Source organism: Desmodus rotundus, chromosome 7, assembly GCF_022682495.2.
Source record: "Desmodus rotundus isolate HL8 chromosome 7, HLdesRot8A.1, whole genome shotgun sequence".
Classification (NCBI taxonomy): Eukaryota; Metazoa; Chordata; class Mammalia; order Chiroptera; family Phyllostomidae; genus Desmodus; species Desmodus rotundus.
Window position 1 is genome coordinate 65,338,881 of NC_071393.1, and position 14,563 is coordinate 65,353,443.

The following is a 14,563-nucleotide window of genomic DNA, read 5'->3' on the forward strand; positions in this document are numbered from 1 at the left end:
GCGCGGGACGCCGTACGCAGCCTCCGGGAGCGGGGCCGCGGGGATCCAGCAGCCCGCCCGGCGGGACTCCACCTCCGGGCGCAGGGTTCGCGGGGCCCGACCAGCCTTCCCGGCGGGACTCAGCCTCCGGGCGCGGTGCAGCGGGGGATCGAGCAGCTAGCCCGGCGGGGCTTAGGCCCGAGGCGTCCTTCCACGCGTTGCACGGCGAGACCGGGGCGGCGGTTCCGTGCCATCGCCGCGACGCTTGCTGCCCCTTCACGACACCCCACGTGCTGAGTCGGGGGAAAAAGGGGGGGTGCATGCTGGCGTTGGGCGGTGGCGCCCCACGGCCCCTCTCCCAGTGGCGGTCGGGTGGGGTGTGGGGCCGTGTCCCCGTTTCACGCGTGTACCTCATTCTCCCCTTTATTTTTCTCCTCTCTCCCCACTTCCTCCGCACGGGTCGACCCGCACTCCCGCCCCGGTCCCTCCCCCTCTGTCCGCCGAGCGCGAGGCCGGCGTTTCATGGGCGTGGGGGTACCACGCTTCCGACTCGGAGGGTCGGAAAGCTGGACCGTCGGGACTGAGCCTCCAGGCGGGGGACGTGGGGGCCGACAAGCCGTCCCGGCGGGACACAGGTCCGGGCGCAGGGCCGCGGGGTCGACTAGCCACCGGCCCGGGCGGACTCGGCCTATGGGCCCAGCCCAGCGGGGGTCGACCTGCCGGCCCGGCGTGACATAGGTGAGAGGCGTCCCCCTACCCCGGCGCCCGCCGAGACCGGGGCCCGGGTCCCGAGCCGTCGCCACATTGCTTGCCGCCACTTCACGACGCCTCGCGGGCTGGGAAGGGGGCGATGGGGGTGCCTTCTGGCGGTTGGCCGCGGAGCCCTGCGGCCCTCTGACCCAGGGGCCTTTGGGTGTGGGGCCCGTGTCCCGGGTTCACGCGTGTACCTTCTTGCCCCTTTTTTTCTCCCTCCCCCCTTCTTCCCCACGGATCGACCAGCACTACCGGCCCGATCCCTCCCGCTTGGTCCGCCGAGCGCGGGGAAACAAGGATACCGACCAAGAGGGTCGACCAGCCGGCCCGGCGGGATTCAGACTCTCGGCGCGGGCAGCGGGGTTTGAACAGCCGGCTCCGCGGGACTCAGCCAGCGGGCGCGGGGTCGCGGGACTCGACCTGCAGGCCCGGCGGGACTCATGATTCCTGCGCGGCGCCGCGTGGGTCCACCAGCGGGCCGGGCGGTACTCAGCCTCCGGGCACCCTGCGTGGCTGCGGGGCTGGAACAGACGGCCTGGCGGGATTCAGGCTCCGGACCCTTGGCCGGGGGTCGACCAGGCGGCCCAGCGGCACTCAGCCTCCGGGCAGGGGGCCGCGGTGCTTGACGTGTGGCAGTGTGGGGCCCAGGCTACGGACCCGGGGCCGCGGGGGTCGACCAGCGGGCCCCACGAGACTCAGGCTACGGGCGCGGGTCCCGTGTCTTCACCCCAGCGCTTGCCGCCCCTTCCCGACGCCCCGCGGGCTGGGACGGGGTAGACGGGGGTGGTGCGTACTGGCGGCGGCGGCGAGGGTAGCGGGCTGGAGACGGTCGTGGGGGTGGCAGCTTGGTCCAGTCCGGTCCGGTCGCGCCCGCCTGCCAGCGACTCCGGGAAAATTCTGTCGCGTGCCAGTCACCGGGCCGCCGCGGCCCGAGAGTCCACGGTCTTCTTTCCCAGTCCCCCTACCGCTGCCGCGGTCGCGCCGTGGCGGCCGGGAGCTCTGAGGCGGACGCGGTGTGCCGGGACGATCTCGGCCCTCTGGCCGGGCGGCAGGTTGCCCTGGCCGGCTGAAGATCCGGCTCCGTCCCACTGACGCTGGCGACGGTTGTCGGGCGCCACCTGGCGGCCGCTTTCGTATCGTCCGTCCCTTCTGGAGCCACGAGGGAAGCGATTTGGCCGCGTCGCCCCCGCTGGACTTCAGGCAGGCCGTCAGCGCTGGCGGAATCGGGCCGGTGGAGCGGGCGTGTCGCCGCCCGACCTGCGGGCCCGAGGTTGTACCTGCAGGAGTGGTAGTGGTTTGCGGGCGCCGGCCTGGGTCGACCAGCACTCCCGCCCCGGTCCCTCCCGCTCGTTCCAACGAGCGCAAGGCGGGCGTTTCGGGGGCGTGGGGGAACAAGGCTTCCGACTCGGAGGGTCGACCAGCCGGCCCGGCGGGACTCGGCCTCCGGGCGCGGGGCCGCGCGGCTGGACCTGCCGGCCCGTGCGGCCCGTGCTTCGGAACCGGGACCCCGGGGATCGACCAGCCGGCACGGAGGGACTCAGCCTACGGGCGCGGGGATGCGGGGCTCGTGCAGCGGTCCCGGCAGGACTCCCTCCGGGCGCGGAGCCGCCGCGATCCACCAGCCGGGTCGGCGGGACTCAGCTTCCGGGCGAGGGGCAGCCTGGCTCGACCAGCAGGCCCTGCCGGACTCAGCCACGGAGCGCGGGGCCACGGGAGTCGACCACCCGGCCCGGCGGGACTTGGCCTCCGGGTGCGGGGCAGCTGGGTGTGAACAGCGCGCTGGGAGGGACTCAGCCTACGGGCGCAGGGTAGCGGGGTTCAACCAGCCGGCCCCGCTGGACTCAGCCTACGGGCGCGGGGATGCGGGGCTCGTGCAGCTGTCCCGGCAGGACTCCCTCCGGGCGCGGCGCCGCCGGAGTCCACCAGCCGGGTCGGCGGGACTCAGCTTCCGGGCGAGGGGCAGCCTGGCTCGACCAGCAGGCCCTGCGGGACTCAGCCTCGGAGCGCGGGGCCACGGGAGTCGACCACCCGGCCCGGCGGGACTTGGCCTCCGGGTGCGGGGCAGCTGGGTGTGAACAGCGCGCTGGGAGGGACTCAGCCTACGGGCGCAGGGTAGCGGGGTTCAACCAGTCGGCCCGGCGGGACCCAGCCTGAGGGCGCGGGGCCGCTGGGGTCGACCACCCGGCCTGGCGGGACTTAGCCTCCGGGTGCGGGGCAGCTGGGTGTGAACAGCCCGCTGGGAGGGACTCAGCCTACGGGCGCAGGGTAGCGGGGTTCAACGAGCCGGCAGGGCCGGGACTCAGCCTGAGGGCGCGGGGCCGCTGGGGTCGACCAGACAGACCGGCGGGACTCAGCCTCCCGGCGCGGGGCGTGGGGATCGACCAGCAGGCCCGAAGGGACGCATCCTCCGGTCGCGGTGCCACGGGGTTCGACCACAATCCCCGGCGGGACTCAGCCTCCCGGCGCGGGGAGCGGGAATCGACCTGCCGGCCCTGCTGGTCGCAGCCTGTGGGCGCGGGGCCGCGGGGGTCGAGCAGCCAGCCTGGCGGGACTCAGCCTCCCGGTGCGGGGCAGAGGGGGTCGACCAGCTGTCCCGGCGGGTCTCACCCTCTGGGCGCGGTGCAGCCGGGGTCGAGCAGCTAGCCCGGCGGGGCTTAGGCCCGAGGCGTCCTCGCACACAGCGCGCGCGGCGAGACCAGGGCGGCGGTTCCGTGCCATCGCCGCGACGCTTGCTGCCCCTTCACGACACCCCGCGTGCTGCGTCCGGGGAAAACGGGGGCTGCATGCTGGCGTTGGGCGTTGGCGCCCCACGGCCCCTGTCCCAATGGGGGTCGGGTGGGGTGTGGGGGCCGTGTCCCCGTGTCACGCGTGACCTCCTTCTCCCCTTTATTTTTGTCCTCCCTCCCCCTTCCCTCCGCGCTGGTCGACTCGCACTCCCGCCCCGGTCCGTCCCGCTCTGTCGGCCGAGCGCGAGGCTGGCGATTCAGGGCGTGGCGTTACAATGCTTCTGGCTCGGAGGATCGGAGAGCTGGACCATCGTGACTGAGCCTCCAGGCGCGGGACGCCGTACGCAGCCTCCGGGAGCGGGGCCGCGGGGATCCAGCAGCCCGCCCGGCGGGACTCCACCTCCGGGCGCAGGGTTCGCGGGGCCCGACCAGCCTTCCCGGCGGGACTCAGCCTCCGGGCGCGGTGCAGCGGGGGATCGAGCAGCTAGCCCGGCGGGGCTTAGGCCCGAGGCGTCCTTCCACGCGTTGCACGGCGAGACCGGGGCGGCGGTTCCGTGCCATCGCCGCGACGCTTGCTGCCCCTTCACGACACCCCACGTGCTGAGTCGGGGGAAAAAGGGGGGGTGCATGCTGGCGTTGGGCGGTGGCGCCCCACGGCCCCTCTCCCAGTGGCGGTCGGGTGGGGTGTGGGGCCGTGTCCCCGTTTCACGCGTGTACCTCATTCTCCCCTTTATTTTTCTCCTCTCTCCCCACTTCCTCCGCACGGGTCGACCCGCACTCCCGCCCCGGTCCCTCCCCCTCTGTCCGCCGAGCGCGAGGCCGGCGTTTCATGGGCGTGGGGGTACCACGCTTCCGACTCGGAGGGTCGGAAAGCTGGACCGTCGGGACTGAGCCTCCAGGCGGGGGACGTGGGGGCCGACAAGCCGTCCCGGCGGGACACAGGTCCGGGCGCGGGGCCGCGGGGTCGACTAGCCACCGGCCCGGGCGGACTCGGCCTATGGGCCCAGCCCAGCGGGGGTCGACCTGCCGGCCCGGCGTGACATAGGTGAGAGGCGTCCCCCTACCCCGGCGCCCGCCGAGACCCGGGCCCGGGTCCCGAGCCGTCGCCACATTGCTTGCCGCCACTTCACGACGCCTCGCGGGCTGGGAAGGGGGCGATGGGGGTGCCTTCTGGCGGTTGGCCGCGGAGCCCTGCGGCCCTCTGACCCAGGGGCCTTTGGGTGTGGGGCCCGTGTCCCGGGTTCACGCGTGTACCTTCTTGCCCCTTTTTTTCTCCCTCCCCCCTTCTTCCCCACGGATCGACCAGCACTACCGGCCCGATCCCTCCCGCTTGGTCCGCCGAGCGCGGGGAAACAAGGATACCGACCAAGAGGGTCGACCAGCCGGCCCGGCGGGATTCAGACTCTCGGCGCGGGCAGCGGGGTTTGAACAGCCGGCTCCGCGGGACTCAGCCAGCGGGCGCGGGGTCGCGGGACTCGACCTGCAGGCCCGGCGGGACTCATGATTCCTGCGCGGCGCCGCGTGGGTCCACCAGCGGGCCGGGCGGTACTCAGCCTCCGGGCACCCTGCGTGGCTGCGGGGCTGGAACAGACGGCCTGGCGGGATTCAGGCTCCGGACCCTTGGCCGGGGGTCGACCAGGCGGCCCAGCGGCACTCAGCCTCCGGGCAGGGGGCCGCGGTGCTTGACGTGTGGCAGTGTGGGGCCCAGGCTACGGACCCGGGGCCGCGGGGGTCGACCAGCGGGCCCCACGAGACTCAGGCTACGGGCGCGGGTCCCGTGTCTTCACCCCAGCGCTTGCCGCCCCTTCCCGACGCCCCGCGGGCTGGGACGGGGTAGACGGGGGTGGTGCGTACTGGCGGCGGCGGCGAGGGTAGCGGGCTGGAGACGGTCGTGGGGGTGGCAGCTTGGTCCAGTCCGGTCCGGTCGCGCCCGCCTGCCAGCGACTCCGGGAAAATTCTGTCGCGTGCCAGTCACCGGGCCGCCGCGGCCCGAGAGTCCACGGTCTTCTTTCCCAGTCCCCCTACCGCTGCCGCGGTCGCGCCGTGGCGGCCGGGAGCTCTGAGGCGGACGCGGTGTGCCGGGACGATCTCGGCCCTCTGGCCGGGCGGCAGGTTGCCCTGGCCGGCTGAAGATCCGGCTCCGTCCCACTGACGCTGGCGACGGTTGTCGGGCGCCACCTGGCGGCCGCTTTCGTATCGTCCGTCCCTTCTGGAGCCACGAGGGAAGCGATTTGGCCGCGTCGCCCCCGCTGGACTTCAGGCAGGCCGTCAGCGCTGGCGGAATCGGGCCGGTGGAGCGGGCGTGTCGCCGCCCGACCTGCGGGCCCGAGGTTGTACCTGCAGGAGTGGTAGTGGTTTGCGGGCGCCGGCCTGGGTCGACCAGCACTCCCGCCCCGGTCCCTCCCGCTCGTTCCAACGAGCGCAAGGCGGGCGTTTCGGGGGCGTGGGGGAACAAGGCTTCCGACTCGGAGGGTCGACCAGCCGGCCCGGCGGGACTCGGCCTCCGGGCGCGGGGCCGCGCGGCTGGACCTGCCGGCCCGTGCGGCCCGTGCTTCGGAACCGGGACCCCGGGGATCGACCAGCCGGCACGGAGGGACTCAGCCTACGGGCGCGGGGATGCGGGGCTCGTGCAGCGGTCCCGGCAGGACTCCCTCCGGGCGCGGAGCCGCCGCGATCCACCAGCCGGGTCGGCGGGACTCAGCTTCCGGGCGAGGGGCAGCCTGGCTCGACCAGCAGGCCCTGCCGGACTCAGCCACGGAGCGCGGGGCCACGGGAGTCGACCACCCGGCCCGGCGGGACTTGGCCTCCGGGTGCGGGGCAGCTGGGTGTGAACAGCCCGCTGGGAGGGACTCAGCCTACGGGCGCAGGGTAGCGGGGTTCAACCAGCCGGCCCCGCTGGACTCAGCCTACGGGCGCGGGGATGCGGGGCTCGTGCAGCTGTCCCGGCAGGACTCCCTCCGGGCGCGGCGCCGCCGGAGTCCACCAGCCGGGTCGGCGGGACTCAGCTTCCGGGCGAGGGGCAGCCTGGCTCGACCAGCAGGCCCTGCGGGACTCAGCCTCGGAGCGCGGGGCCACGGGAGTCGACCACCCGGCCCGGCGGGACTTGGCCTCCGGCTGCGGGGCAGCTGGGTGTGAACAGCGCGCTGGGAGGGACTCAGCCTACGGGCGCAGGGTAGCGGGGTTCAACCAGTCGGCCCGGCGGGACCCAGCCTGAGGGCGCGGGGCCGCTGGGGTCGACCACCCGGCCTGGCGGGACTTAGCCTCCGGGTGCGGGGCAGCTGGGTGTGAACAGCCCGCTGGGAGGGACTCAGCCTACGGGCGCAGGGTAGCGGGGTTCAACGAGCCGGCAGGGCCGGGACTCAGCCTGAGGGCGCGGGGCCGCTGGGGTCGACCAGACAGACCGGCGGGACTCAGCCTCCCGGCGCGGGGCGTGGGGATCGACCAGCAGGCCCGAAGGGACGCATCCTCCGGTCGCGGTGCCACGGGGTTCGACCACAATCCCCGGCGGGACTCAGCCTCCCGGCGCGGGGAGCGGGAATCGACCTGCCGGCCCTGCTGGTCGCAGCCTGTGGGCGCGGGGCCGCGGGGGTCGAGCAGCCAGCCTGGCGGGACTCAGCCTCCCGGTGCGGGGCAGAGGGGGTCGACCAGCTGTCCCGGCGGGTCTCACCCTCTGGGCGCGGTGCAGCCGGGGTCGAGCAGCTAGCCCGGCGGGGCTTAGGCCCGAGGCGTCCTCGCACACAGCGCGCGCGGCGAGACCAGGGCGGCGGTTCCGTGCCATCGCCGCGACGCTTGCTGCCCCTTCACGACACCCCGCGTGCTGCGTCCGGGGAAAACGGGGGCTGCATGCTGGCGTTGGGCGTTGGCGCCCCACGGCCCCTGTCCCAGTGGGGGTCGGGTGGGGTGTGGGGGCCGTGTCCCCGTGTCACGCGTGACCTCCTTCTCCCCTTTATTTTTGTCCTCCCTCCCCCTTTCCTCCGCGCTGGTCGACTCGCACTCCCGCCCCGGTCCCTCCCGCTCTGTCCGCCGAGCGCGAGGCTGGCGATTCAGGGCGTGGCGTTACAATGCTTCTGGCTCGGAGGATCGGAGAGCTGGACCATCGTGACTGAGCCTCCAGGCGCGGGACGCCGTACGCAGCCTCCGGGAGCGGGGCCGCGGGGATCCAGCAGCCCGCCCGGCGGGACTCAACCTCCGGGCGCAGGGTTCGCGGGGCCCGACCAGCCTTCCCGGCGGGACTCAGCCTCCGGGCGCGGTGCAGCGGGGGGTCGAGCAGCTAGCCCGGCGGGGCTTAGGCCCGAGGCGTCCTTCCACGCGTTGCACGGCGAGACCGGGGCGGCGGTTCCGTGCCATCGCCGCGACGCTTGCTGCCCCTTCACGACACCCCGCGTGCTGAGTCGGGGGAAAAAGGGGGGTGCATGCTGGCGTTGGGCGGTGGCGCCCCACGGCCCCTCTCCCAGTGGCGGTCGGGTGGGGTGTGGGGCCGTGTCCCCGTTTCACGCGTGTACCTCCTTCTCCCCTTTATTTTTCTCCTCTCTCCCCACTTCCTCCGCACGGGTCGACCCGCACTCCCGCCCCGGTCCCTCCCCCTCTGTCCGCCGAGCGCGAGGCCGGCGTTTCATGGGCGTGGGGGTACCACGCTTCCGACTCGGAGGGTCGGAAAGCTGGACCGTCGGGACTGAGCCTCCAGGCGGGGGACGTGGGGGCCGACAAGCCGTCCCGGCGGGACACAGGTCCGGGCGCGGGGCCGCGGGGTCGACTAGCCGGCCCGGGCGGACTCGGCCTATGGGCCCAGCCCAGCCGGGGGTCGACCTGCCGGCCCGGCGTGACATAGGTGAGAGGCGTCCCCCTACCCCGGCGCCCGCCGAGACCGGGGCCCGGGTCCCGAGCCGTCGCCACATTGCTTGCCGCCACTTCACGACGCCTCGCGGGCTGGGAAGGGGGCGATGGGGGTGCCTTCTGGCGGTTGGCCGCGGAGCCCTGCGGCCCTCTGACCCAGGGGCCTTTGGGTGTGGGGCCCGTGTCCCGGGTTCACGCGTGTACCTTCTTGCCCCTTTTTTTCTCCCTCCCCCCTTCTTCCCCACGGATCGACCAGCACTACCGGCCCGATCCCTCCCGCTTGGTCCGCCGAGCGCGGGGAAACAAGGATACCGACCAAGAGGGTCGACCAGCCGGCCCGGCGGGATTCAGACTCTCGGCGCGGGCAGCGGGGTTTGAACAGCCGGCTCCGCGGGACTCAGCCAGCGGGCGCGGGGTCGCGGGACTCGACCTGCAGGCCCGGCGGGACTCATGATTCCTGCGCGGCGCCGCGTGGGTCCACCAGCGGGCCGGGCGGTACTCAGCCTCCGGGCACCCTGCGTGGCTGCGGGGCTGGAACAGACGGCCTGGCGGGATTCAGGCTCCGGACCCTTGGCCGGGGGTCGACCAGGCGGCCCAGCGGCACTCAGCCTCCGGGCAGGGGGCCGCGGTGCTTGACGTGTGGCAGTGTGGGGCCCAGGCTACGGACCCGGGGCCGCGGGGGTCGACCAGCGGGCCCCACGAGACTCAGGCTACGGGCGCGGGTCCCGTGTCTTCACCCCAGCGCTTGCCGCCCCTTCCCGACGCCCCGCGGGCTGGGACGGGGTAGACGGGGGTGGTGCGTACTGGCGGCGGCGGCGAGGGTAGCGGGCTGGAGACGGTCGTGGGGGTGGCAGCTTGGTCCGGTCCGGTCCGGTCGCGCCCGCCTGCCAGCGACTCCGGGAAAATTCTGTCGCGTGCCAGTCACCGGGCCGCCGCGGCCCGAGAGTCCACGGTCTTCTTTCCCAGTCCCCCTACCGCTGCCGCGGTCGCGCCGTGGCGGCCGGGAGCTCTGAGGCGGACGCGGTGTGCCGGGACGATCTCGGCCCTCTGGCCGGGCGGCAGGTTGCCCTGGCCGGCTGAAGATCCGGCTCCGTCCCACTGACGCTGGCGACGGTTGTCGGGCGCCACCTGGCGGCCGCTTTCGTATCGTCCGTCCCTTCTGGAGCCACGAGGGAAGCGATTTGGCCGCGTCGCCCCCCGCTGGACTTCAGGCAGGCCGTCAGCGCTGGCGGAATCGGGCCGGTGGAGCGGGCGTGTCGCCGCCCGACCTGCGGGCCCGAGGTTGTACCTGCAGGAGTGGTAGTGGTTTGCGGGCGCCGGCCTGGGTCGACCAGCACTCCCGCCCCGGTCCCTCCCGCTCGTTCCAACGAGCGCAAGGCGGGCGTTTCGGGGGCGTGGGGGAACAGGGCTTCCGACTCGGAGGGTCGACCAGCCGGCCCGGCGGGACTCGGCCTCCGGGCGCGGGGCCGCGCGGCTGGACCTGCCGGCCCGTGGGGCCCATGCTTCGGAACCGGGACCCCGGGGATCGACCAGCCGGCCCGGCGGGACTCGGCCTCCGGGCGCGGGGCCGCGCGGCTGGACCTGCCGGCCCGTGCGGCCCATGCTTCGGAACCGGGACCCCGGGGATCGACCAGCCGGCACGGAGGGACTCAGCCTACGGGCGCAGGGTAGCGGGGTTCAACCAGCCGGCCCCGCTGGACTCAGCCTACGGGCGCGGGGATGCGGGGCTCGTGCAGCTGTCCCGGCAGGACTCCCTCCGGGCGCGGAGCCGCCGGAGTCCACCAGCCGGGTCGGCGGGACTCAGCTTCCGGGCGAGGGGCAGCCTGGCTCGACCAGCAGGCCCTGCGGGACTCAGCCTCGGAGCGCGGGGCCACGGGAGTCGACCACCCGGCCCGGCGGGACTTGGCCTCCGGCTGCGGGGCAGCTGGGTGTGAACAGCGCGCTGGGAGGGACTCAGCCTACGGGCGCAGGGTAGCGGGGTTCAACCAGTCGGCCCGGCGGGACCCAGCCTGAGGGCGCGGGGCCGCTGGGGTCGACCACCCGGCCTGGCGGGACTTAGCCTCCGGGTGCGGGGCAGCTGGGTGTGAACAGCCCGCTGGGAGGGACTCAGCCTACGGGCGCAGGGTAGCGGGGTTCAACGAGCCGGCAGGGCCGGGACTCAGCCTGAGGGCGCGGGGCCGCTGGGGTCGACCAGACAGACCGGCGGGACTCAGCCTCCCGGCGCGGGGCGTGGGGATCGACCAGCAGGCCCGAAGGGACGCATCCTCCGGTCGCGGTGCCACGGGGTTCGACCACAATCCCCGGCGGGACTCAGCCTCCCGGCGCGGGGAGCGGGAATCGACCTGCCGGCCCTGCTGGTCGCAGCCTGTGGGCGCGGGGCCGCGGGGGTCGAGCAGCCAGCCTGGCGGGACTCAGCCTCCCGGTGCGGGGCAGAGGGGGTCGACCAGCTGTCCCGGCGGGTCTCACCCTCTGGGCGCGGTGCAGCCGGGGTCGAGCAGCTAGCCCGGCGGGGCTTAGGCCCGAGGCGTCCTCGCACACAGCGCGCGCGGCGAGACCAGGGCGGCGGTTCCGTGCCATCGCCGCGACGCTTGCTGCCCCTTCACGACACCCCGCGTGCTGCGTCCGGGGAAAACGGGGGCTGCATGCTGGCGTTGGGCGTTGGCGCCCCACGGCCCCTGTCCCAGTGGGGGTCGGGTGGGGTGTGGGGGCCGTGTCCCCGTGTCACGCGTGACCTCCTTCTCCCCTTTATTTTTGTCCTCCCTCCCCCTTTCCTCCGCGCTGGTCGACTCGCACTCCCGCCCCGGTCCCTCCCGCTCTGTCCGCCGAGCGCGAGGCTGGCGATTCAGGGCGTGGCGTTACAATGCTTCTGGCTCGGAGGATCGGAGAGCTGGACCATCGTGACTGAGCCTCCAGGCGCGGGACGCCGTACGCAGCCTCCGGGAGCGGGGCCGCGGGGATCCAGCAGCCCGCCCGGCGGGACTCAACCTCCGGGCGCAGGGTTCGCGGGGCCCGACCAGCCTTCCCGGCGGGACTCAGCCTCCGGGCGCGGTGCAGCGGGGGGTCGAGCAGCTAGCCCGGCGGGGCTTAGGCCCGAGGCGTCCTTCCACGCGTTGCACGGCGAGACCGGGGCGGCGGTTCCGTGCCATCGCCGCGACGCTTGCTGCCCCTTCACGACACCCCGCGTGCTGAGTCGGGGGAAAAAGGGGGGTGCATGCTGGCGTTGGGCGGTGGCGCCCCACGGCCCCTCTCCCAGTGGCGGTCGGGTGGGGTGTGGGGCCGTGTCCCCGTTTCACGCGTGTACCTCCTTCTCCCCTTTATTTTTCTCCTCTCTCCCCACTTCCTCCGCACGGGTCGACCCGCACTCCCGCCCCGGTCCCTCCCCCTCTGTCCGCCGAGCGCGAGGCCGGCGTTTCATGGGCGTGGGGGTACCACGCTTCCGACTCGGAGGGTCGGAAAGCTGGACCGTCGGGACTGAGCCTCCAGGCGGGGGACGTGGGGGCCGACAAGCCGTCCCGGCGGGACACAGGTCCGGGCGCGGGGCCGCGGGGTCGACTAGCCGGCCCGGGCGGACTCGGCCTATGGGCCCAGCCCAGCCGGGGGTCGACCTGCCGGCCCGGCGTGACATAGGTGAGAGGCGTCCCCCTACCCCGGCGCCCGCCGAGACCGGGGCCCGGGTCCCGAGCCGTCGCCACATTGCTTGCCGCCACTTCACGACGCCTCGCGGGCTGGGAAGGGGGCGATGGGGGTGCCTTCTGGCGGTTGGCCGCGGAGCCCTGCGGCCCTCTGACCCAGGGGCCTTTGGGTGTGGGGCCCGTGTCCCGGGTTCACGCGTGTACCTTCTTGCCCCTTTTTTTCTCCCTCCCCCCTTCTTCCCCACGGATCGACCAGCACTACCGGCCCGATCCCTCCCGCTTGGTCCGCCGAGCGCGGGGAAACAAGGATACCGACCAAGAGGGTCGACCAGCCGGCCCGGCGGGATTCAGACTCTCGGCGCGGGCAGCGGGGTTTGAACAGCCGGCTCCGCGGGACTCAGCCAGCGGGCGCGGGGTCGCGGGACTCGACCTGCAGGCCCGGCGGGACTCATGATTCCTGCGCGGCGCCGCGTGGGTCCACCAGCGGGCCGGGCGGTACTCAGCCTCCGGGCACCCTGCGTGGCTGCGGGGCTGGAACAGACGGCCTGGCGGGATTCAGGCTCCGGACCCTTGGCCGGGGGTCGACCAGGCGGCCCAGCGGCACTCAGCCTCCGGGCAGGGGGCCGCGGTGCTTGACGTGTGGCAGTGTGGGGCCCAGGCTACGGACCCGGGGCCGCGGGGGTCGACCAGCGGGCCCCACGAGACTCAGGCTACGGGCGCGGGTCCCGTGTCTTCACCCCAGCGCTTGCCGCCCCTTCCCGACGCCCCGCGGGCTGGGACGGGGTAGACGGGGGTGGTGCGTACTGGCGGCGGCGGCGAGGGTAGCGGGCTGGAGACGGTCGTGGGGGTGGCAGCTTGGTCCGGTCCGGTCCGGTCGCGCCCGCCTGCCAGCGACTCCGGGAAAATTCTGTCGCGTGCCAGTCACCGGGCCGCCGCGGCCCGAGAGTCCACGGTCTTCTTTCCCAGTCCCCCTACCGCTGCCGCGGTCGCGCCGTGGCGGCCGGGAGCTCTGAGGCGGACGCGGTGTGCCGGGACGATCTCGGCCCTCTGGCCGGGCGGCAGGTTGCCCTGGCCGGCTGAAGATCCGGCTCCGTCCCACTGACGCTGGCGACGGTTGTCGGGCGCCACCTGGCGGCCGCTTTCGTATCGTCCGTCCCTTCTGGAGCCACGAGGGAAGCGATTTGGCCGCGTCGCCCCCCGCTGGACTTCAGGCAGGCCGTCAGCGCTGGCGGAATCGGGCCGGTGGAGCGGGCGTGTCGCCGCCCGACCTGCGGGCCCGAGGTTGTACCTGCAGGAGTGGTAGTGGTTTGCGGGCGCCGGCCTGGGTCGACCAGCACTCCCGCCCCGGTCCCTCCCGCTCGTTCCAACGAGCGCAAGGCGGGCGTTTCGGGGGCGTGGGGGAACAGGGCTTCCGACTCGGAGGGTCGACCAGCCGGCCCGGCGGGACTCGGCCTCCGGGCGCGGGGCCGCGCGGCTGGACCTGCCGGCCCGTGCGGCCCATGCTTCGGAACCGGGACCCCGGGGATCGACCAGCCGGCACGGAGGGACTCAGCCTACGGGCGCAGGGTAGCGGGGTTCAACCAGCCGGCCCCGCTGGACTCAGCCTACGGGCGCGGGGATGCGGGGCTCGTGCAGCTGTCCCGGCAGGACTCCCTCCGGGCGCGGAGCCGCCGGAGTCCACCAGCCGGGTCGGCGGGACTCAGCTTCCGGGCGAGGGGCAGCCTGGCTCGACCAGCAGGCCCTGCGGGACTCAGCCTCGGAGCGCGGGGCCACGGGAGTCGACCACCCGGCCCGGCGGGACTTGGCCTCCGGCTGCGGGGCAGCTGGGTGTGAACAGCGCGCTGGGAGGGACTCAGCCTACGGGCGCAGGGTAGCGGGGTTCAACCAGTCGGCCCGGCGGGACCCAGCCTGAGGGCGCGGGGCCGCTGGGGTCGACCACCCGGCCTGGCGGGACTTAGCCTCCGGGTGCGGGGCAGCTGGGTGTGAACAGCCCGCTGGGAGGGACTCAGCCTACGGGCGCAGGGTAGCGGGGTTCAACGAGCCGGCAGGGCCGGGACTCAGCCTGAGGGCGCGGGGCCGCTGGGGTCGACCAGACAGACCGGCGGGACTCAGCCTCCCGGCGCGGGGCGTGGGGATCGACCAGCAGGCCCGAAGGGACGCATCCTCCGGTCGCGGTGCCACGGGGTTCGACCACAATCCCCGGCGGGACTCAGCCTCCCGGCGCGGGGAGCGGGAATCGACCTGCCGGCCCTGCTGGTCGCAGCCTGTGGGCGCGGGGCCGCGGGGGTCGAGCAGCCAGCCTGGCGGGACTCAGCCTCCCGGTGCGGGGCAGAGGGGGTCGACCAGCTGTCCCGGCGGGTCTCACCCTCTGGGCGCGGTGCAGCCGGGGTCGAGCAGCTAGCCCGGCGGGGCTTAGGCCCGAGGCGTCCTCGCACACAGCGCGCGCGGCGAGACCAGGGCGGCGGTTCCGTGCCATCGCCGCGACGCTTGCTGCCCCTTCACGACACCCCGCGTGCTGCGTCCGGGGAAAACGGGGGCTGCATGCTGGCGTTGGGCGTTGGCGCCCCACGGCCCCTGTCCCAGTGGGGGTCGGGTGGGGTGTGGGGGCCGTGTCCCCGTGTCACGCGTGACCTCCTTCTC